This window comes from Centroberyx gerrardi, chromosome 23 (assembly GCF_048128805.1).
Source record: "Centroberyx gerrardi isolate f3 chromosome 23, fCenGer3.hap1.cur.20231027, whole genome shotgun sequence".
NCBI lineage: Eukaryota > Metazoa > Chordata > Actinopteri > Beryciformes > Berycidae > Centroberyx > Centroberyx gerrardi.
The window spans coordinates 3,730,211-3,737,941 of record NC_136019.1 but is presented as its reverse complement, the minus strand read 5'-3'; positions in this window follow the sequence as shown (position 1 = coordinate 3,737,941).

Genomic DNA, 7,731 nt, shown 5'->3' with positions numbered 1-7,731 from the left:
ATTTATTTCAAAATGTAAAAGTTTATAGCCTGATACTATATTTTTGTTGCAGATTTTCATTTTCTCATTCAGATTTTCACTCAGATTACCTTCACTGACTGAATTAGAAGCCTCCAGTTGTTTTCTCTGCTGTTTGGAACTGAATGGGAGTGAATGAGCCTGATTTAAAAATATCTTTAATAGATAAGAACGATGTGACGTTTCAAACAGGCCACGCCCACAAAGTGCGTTACAAGTGATATTCCCTGTCTGTTTCTGTGGTTGCTTTTTCTGTCTTTTAATAATTTTTTGAAATGTATATTGTGTTGATAATCTCCCAAAACCTTTTCACGGCTGTCAAACAACTGCATGATCATATTATATTTAAATATTATATATATATATATATAATATATATCTTTTTAATTATATAATATATTTTTAATTTCATGTCTATTATTTTAATTTTTTATTTTTATTTTGTGTTTTTACTCCCTTTGTGTTTATAATGTGTCTATTTTTATGGCTTTTAGTTCATTCTAATCTCTCTGTGCTTCTAATGTGTTCTGTTTTTATTGTAAAGCACTTTGTAACCGTGTTTTGAAAGGTGCTATATAAATAAAGTTTATTATTATTATTATTATTACATCATAAAAGACTTTCTGGAAGCCACAAAATGCTAGTCAATGCGAGTCATGGTAACATTTTGAAACTTCAAGAAAAAAACATTTTAATGATCCTGCTGTTGTTTGAGAACCGTGAAAAGGCAACAACAAATTATTTAAACCATATACATTTCACATCAATTATTAAAACACAGAAAACAACATCAACATTTTCTGTGGTTGCTTTTTCTGTTTTTTTTTTGTTTTTTTTAATTCATTTAAATGTACAGTATATATTGTTGTTACCTTTTCACGGCTGTCAAACAGCTGCATGATCATTATAATTTAATTATCCGGAAGTCGCAAAATGCTAACATGCTAGCAAACTCCTGTACACGAGGGGAGTGACGTTAGCATTTTGACACTTTGAGAAAAAAACATTTTAATGATCAAGCTGTTTTTTGACAACCGTGAAAAAGTTAACGACAAATTATTTCTATCGATTTACCGTTCTGCTCGTAGAAACTGAACGGGGCTTCGCACTTGTCCCGCTCTTTGTGGGCGTGGCCTTTTTTGCCGCGTCGTCACCGCTCTTATCTGTTAGCGCTCTGAGGCAGATTGTTGTGATGGATCGCCTTCACCGACTGAATCAGAAGTCTCCGGTTGTTTTCTCTGCTGTTTGGAACCGAATGGGAGTGAATGAGAGGTTTATAAATATCTTTAATGGCGGCTCAGCGTGTAAAAACATCAGAATCGACATTAAAGCGGTGGAAAATGTCGGAGCGAGCCGCCGCTTCCTGCCTGCTAAATGAGAGATAATAGCGGAGTGATTGTAACGAGCGGCTCAGATCGGATCGGATCTGATGGGATCTGGATGGGAACGAGCTGCTGGAAACACAGAGAGACTCCAGCTGAGCACAGATCCTATCTGCTGGGAAAAACACACTTCTCTCTCTTTCTTTCTTTCTTTCTTTCTTTCTTTCTTTCTTTCTTTCTTTCTTTCTTTCTTTCTTTCTTTCTTTCTTTTGTTTGGTTGTTATTTCTGTCTTACTGCTTTCACTGCCTTTTTTTTGGCACTTTCTGTTATTCCTCCTTGCTTTCTTTGTCTGTTCGTCTCTTTCTTTTAACTTGAATTTTGACTTCCTGACTTTCTATTCTTCTTTCTTTCTTTCTTTCTTTTTCTTTCTTTCTTTCTTTCTTTCTTTCTTTCTTTCTTTCTTTTTCTTTCTTTCTTTCTTTCTTCTGTTTGGTTGCTATTTCTGCTGTACTGTTTCTTTTTTCTTTCTCACTTTCTCACTTTCTTTCTTTCTTTCTTTCTTTCTTTCTTTCTTTTTCTTTCTTTCTTTCTTTTTCTTTCTTTCTTTCTTTCTTTTTCTTTCTTTCTTTCTTCTGTTTGGTTGTATTTCTGCTGTACTGTTTCTTTTTTCTTTCTCACTTTCTCACTTTCTTTCTTTCTTTCTTTCTTTCTTCTGTTTGGTTGTATTTCTGCTGTACTGTTTCTTTTTTCTTTCTCACTTTCTCACTTTCTTTCTTTCTTTCTTTCTTTCTTTTGTGTGGTTGTTATTTCTGTCTTACTGCTTTTACTGCCTTTTTTTGTCACTTTCTTTTATTCCCCCTTGCTTTCTTTGTCTGTTCGTCTCTTTCTTTTAATTTTCATTTTGACTTTCTGACTTTCTATTCTTCTTTCTTTCTTTCTTTCTTTCTTTCTTTTTCTTTCTTTCTTTCTTTCTTTCTTTCTTTCTTTCTTTCTTCTGTTTGGTTGTATTTCTGCTGTACTGTTTCTTTTTTCTTTCTCACTTTCTCACTTTCTTTCTTTCTTTCTTTCTTTCTTTCTTTCTTTCTTTTGTTTGTTTGGTTGTTATTTCTGTCTTACTGCTTTTACTGCCTTTTTTTTTATTCCTCCTTGCTTTCTTTGTCTGTTCGTCTCTTTCTTTTAACTTTCATTTTGACTTCCTGACTTTCTATTCTTCTTGCTTTCTTTCTTTCTTTTTCTTTCTTTCTTTCTTTCTTTCTTTCTTTCTTTCTTTTGTTTGGTTGTTATTTCTGTCTTACTGCTTTTACTGCCTTTTTTTTTTATTCCTCCTTGCTTTCTTTGTCTGTTCGTCTTTCTTTTAACTTGAATTTTGACTTCCTGACTTTCTATTCTTCTTGCTTTCTTTCTTTCTTTTTCTTTCTTTCTTTCTTTCTTTCTTTCTTTCTTTCTTTCTTTCTTTTTCTTTCTTTCTTTCTTTTTCTTTCTTTCTTTCTTTCTTTCTTCTGTTTGGTTGCTATTTCTGCTGTACTGTTTCTTTTTTCTTTCTCACTTTCTCACTTTCTTTCTTTCTTTCTTTCTTTCTTTTGTTTGGTTGTTATTTCTGTCTTACTGCTTTTACTGCCTTTTTTTGTCACTTTCTTTTATTCCTCCTTGCTTTCTTTGTCTGTTTGTCTCTTTCTTTTAACTTTAATTTTGACTTCCTGACTTTCTGTTCTTCTTGCTTTCTTTCTTTCTTTCTTTCTTTCTTTCTTTCTTTCTTTCTTTCTTTCTTTCTTTTTCTTTCTTTCTTTCTTTCTTTCTTTCTTTCTTTTTCTTTCCTTCTTTCTTTCTTTTTCTTTCTTTCTTCTGTTTGGTTGTATTTCTGCTGTACTGTTTCTTTTTTCTTTCTCACTTTCTCACTTTCTTTCTTTCTTTCTTTCTTTCTTTTGTGTGGTTGTTATTTCTGTCTTACTGCTTTCACTGCCTTTTTTTTGTCACTTTCTTTTATTCCTCCTTGCTTTCTTTGTCTGTTCGTCTCTTTCTTTTAATTTTCATTTTGACTTTCTGACTTTCTATTCTTCTTTCTTTCTTTCTTTCTTTCTTTTTCTTTCTTTCTTTCTTTCTCACTTTCTCACTTTCTTTCTTTCTTTCTTCTGTTTGGTTGCTATTTCTGCTGTACTGTCTTTCTTTTTTCTTTCTCACTTTCTTTCTTTCTTTCTTTCTTCTTACTTTCTCTGTCTATCTCTTTCTTTCATTTGACTTTACTTTTGACTTCCTGACTTTTTATTCTTTCTTTCTTGAGAGAGAGAGAGAGAGAGGGAGAGAGGGAGAGAGAGAGAGCAGAAAAATTTCTACCATTCTTTTCTTCTCTCTCTCTCTTCCCCCTCCCTCCCTCCTCTCCTTCTCCTGGCCGATCCATCCCTTTCTTTTCTTCTCCCTCTCACTTGCTGTCTCTATTGCTCTTGCCCTCTCAATCTTTGTCTCCATCCCTCTCTCTATCCTTTCTCCCTCTCCTCTCCCCTCTTTCTGTCTCCTTCCCTCTCTCTCTCATCCCTTCCCTCTTTTCTCTCCTTCCCTCGCTCCCTCTCTTCCCCCTTCCCTCTCTCTCCTTCCTTCCTTCTTCTTGTCTTCCTCCTTTTCCTCCCTCTGTTCTCTTTCTTCCCTCTCCTTCCCCTTTATCTCTCCGTTTCTTCTCTCCCCCCTCTCTTTCTCCCTTCCCTCTTCCTTCTCTCCTCCTCCCTCTCTCTTTCCGTCTATCCTCACTTCCTCCTTCCCCTCTCTCTCTCTCTCTCTCTCCCCTACTCCCACCCCCCCCTCTCTCCTCTCTCTCCTCCCTCAGTTCATCCCTCCATCCCTGCAGTACGGAGCGATGTATAAGTCTTGATGGTTAATTACCTGCTTCAATTACATCCACTTACAGTACGACTCGTCTCTATTTCACACCCGGCCGTCAGCCTCGCTGGAATTAATCTGAGCCTCACACACACACACACACACACACACACACACACACACACACACACACACACACAAGCGCGAATAAAGAGAAAAAAGAGAGAGATAGATTGCATACAAGGGCATGTAAGTGCACATAGGCTTGCAGAGAGAGACTGTATAGAGACAGTATTGAATTCTTGTCTCTTTTAGTTGTTAATTCAGGTTTACTGCGAGTTGTTCAGAATCATCTCACATTCATATCTGTTCATATCAGTCTTGTAATTGCTGATTCATGCTTTATTTGGCTTGTAGGGTCTCTGGGAGCGTCGGGCAATTCGTGTTTTTTTGTGGCCCTCAAATAACTGAAGTAGTTTGTGTGACGAACATGTATTTCTGCTCCGTTCCCTGCAAGAACCTCGTTACAAAAAATGTTCTCCATGTTCAGACCAAGCGGCCAAAACCACGGGGGCATTGTGAAGCCAATAAGGAAGTGGGGTTGCTATGGCGATTAATTGGCGCCTTCCTCTAATGTCCGCTAGAGGCCGGCTCCGAAAAGACTCCAAACCGCCCAACTCCATTTCAATCAGGAGAGACAGGTGAATGAAGTAAAGATAATTGTTTATTATGACTGTAGAAAAGGCTCTGGCGGTGCACCTGTTAACGAGCCAATTAATCGCCATAGCAACCCCGGGCCCAGGCAGGCTCGGAAAATCCCCCGTGCCACACAGCAGACTTCAGATGGTCACTTCAAGGACTTAAAACCGAGTAAACCTTACCTTGTTGTGTGCGTAGAGGACCAAATACCACACACAAACCCACCGTCACATCCCTGTACTGTGGCATGCCGATGGATAGGATGGAGAGACTATAAGCGATTGTTGTGCCTGTGTACCTGATGCCTTAAACCTTCAGTAAAGTTCTGTGCATCGAAGTCCAGTCTCCAGTGTCCTTAGCTAAATAGTTCAGCACAATGACAGATGATATAGTGAAAATTAAGACTTGACAAGAAAGTCTTTGGCGCTTAGACTCTACGGGGAGATTTTGTAATCGAGGGATCTGAAGAATCTGATGAAGCTGATGAAGCTGATGAAGCTGATGAATCTGATGAAGCTGATGAATCTGATGAAGCTGATGAATCTGATGAAGCTGATGAAGCTGATGAATCTGATGAATCTGATGAAGCTGATGAAGCTGATGAATCTGATGAAGCTGATGAATCTGATGAATCTGATGAAGCTGATGAATCTGATGAAGCTGATGAATCTGATGAAGCTGATGAATCTGATGAATCTGATGAAGCTGATGAAGCTGATGAAGCTGATGAATCTGATGAAGCTGATGAAGCTGATGAATCTGATGAAGCTGATGAATCTGATGAAGCTGATGAAGCTGATGAAGCTGATGAAGCTGATGAATCTGCAAAGACCGGGCAGTGACGGAGAGGTGGAGGGGTGCGCATAACAGCAGCGTGAACGGACCAAAGCGGAGAGAGAGAGAAACATATTTAAAAAGACAGCAGCAAGATGATAGGCTGACGATGGAGGAGTGTCGCTGTGCTATTGGACAGATGTGACCAGCTGATGTGAACAGCTGATATCTCAGTTGACGGCCCCCGGGGGAAAAGACAGCAAGGAAATAAAGAGTGAGCATGCGTGAGAGATGGGAATGGCAGGATGGTATGAGAAGTAAAACTACAGCCTAAGCAAAAGATAATCCTCCAGACTGAACCTTCGCTAAAGCTCCATGAAGCCAATAGACCACAACCCACCTTCTCACTCAGTCAATACATGTTTTTGACAAGAGGTTATGGTCTCAGCAGCTAGGGTAGTTTTCAGAGTGATTGACAGGTCACGTGTCCAGTGATTGACAGGCTCTGAGGACGAACCCCGGCGGGTCAACATGGCGGCGCTTGTAAACCCGATCTTTTGGCTTCAGAAACCTGTGGGTGACGTCACACTCACTACTCCGTCTGTTTTTACATTCGGTGGCTCAGACCCTGCACAGTTGCATCATTGTTAATGCTATGGACGCTACATGTTTCGCTAAAAGTATAAATGAAGTATCGTGTTTTGTTTTCTCTTACAGGAACGCGCCCCCCCTGAGAGACTCTTGCACTTTCAGATCTCAGTCCGTCTGGTTCAACACGTTCCAGGAGTTATTTTAGTGATGGAGTGTTGTAATTTGCTTTTTTGGTGAACCCACTTTTCCCTCAACCTGCCTCGTCTACTTCTGCCGCAGTTAGTGATTTCCTACACTTCCCAGAATGCCTTTCGACAACCCCCCCCCCAGAGAAGTGTGTGGGACCTCAGTGAGACGGTTAGAGCAAGAGAGCGAGAGATGCTGGCTGTCGAAAAGCAGGAAGGTCGCACCTTTCTCTTGAAGTGGTCAAGCGAATTTTCACTCAAGTTAAGATATTTAGAGAGAGAGAGAGAGAGAGAGAGAGGGAGAGAGAGAGAGAGAGAGAGAGAGAGAAAACCTGACAGAAAAAGGAGAAGACTGAATTTGGTTACAAGAGAAAGATGGGAGGAAGGAGAGAAGGGAAGGAGAGAAAAAGAAAAGGGACGTATAGGAAAGAAAGGTGAGGAAAGGTGAGGAAAGAGAGAGAGAGAGAGAGAGAGTGTACATGATCACACAGAAGGACACACACACACACACACACACACACACACACACACACACACACACACACACACACACACACACTCCTCTTTTATCTGGTGCAACAGGCAGAGTTAGGAAATGAGACGAGTGGTTTTTGTCTGAGAGGGCAAAGCAGAAAAAGGGATTTGTCTCCAAATACAGCTGTAGCAACAGGCTCTGTGTGTGTGTGTGTGTGTGTGTGTGTGTGTGTGTGTGTGTGTGTGTGTGTGTGTGTGTGTGTGTGTGTGTGCGTGTCTTGCTAAATGAGAAATTGAAAGAGAGACATCCTTGCGTCTGTTCTTGCCTGATGAGAGCTGAAAATAGGATTTGTCTTTGCGTCTGTAAGCCAGTTAGGACGACTGCAGCCCATTTCACACTCCGGTAAATGAATCTCGCTGCGGAGCGTCTGCTGAAGGCCGTCGCCGTGACGACAGCAGCGATTAACAGGCACAGAGACGGGTTTCAAACTGGCAACCGTTCGAGTTCCTCAAGTGTTTGGTGACATTTTCGGCGAGTTTTTAAAGCGGTAATCCTCTAAATCTTCGTTTTCTTTATTTAGTCTCCATCTAAGAGCTTATTTCTGTTACAGACAGAAATAATTGACGCTATCTGAAAACTTGAGGATACGTTTTGAAAGGTTGTCAAACTCAAGTCCCAGCTTTAATATCTTGAGACTTGACTTGATGCACGAAGAGAAGACTTGAGACTTGACTTGACTTGGGTTCTGGTGACTTGGGACTTGACTCTGACTTGTACTCTGATGACTTGAAAAGGTTTCTAAAGTCTTGACTTGAGATCTTGTGTTTGTGTAAATGACTCAGATTGAAAGTGATGAGA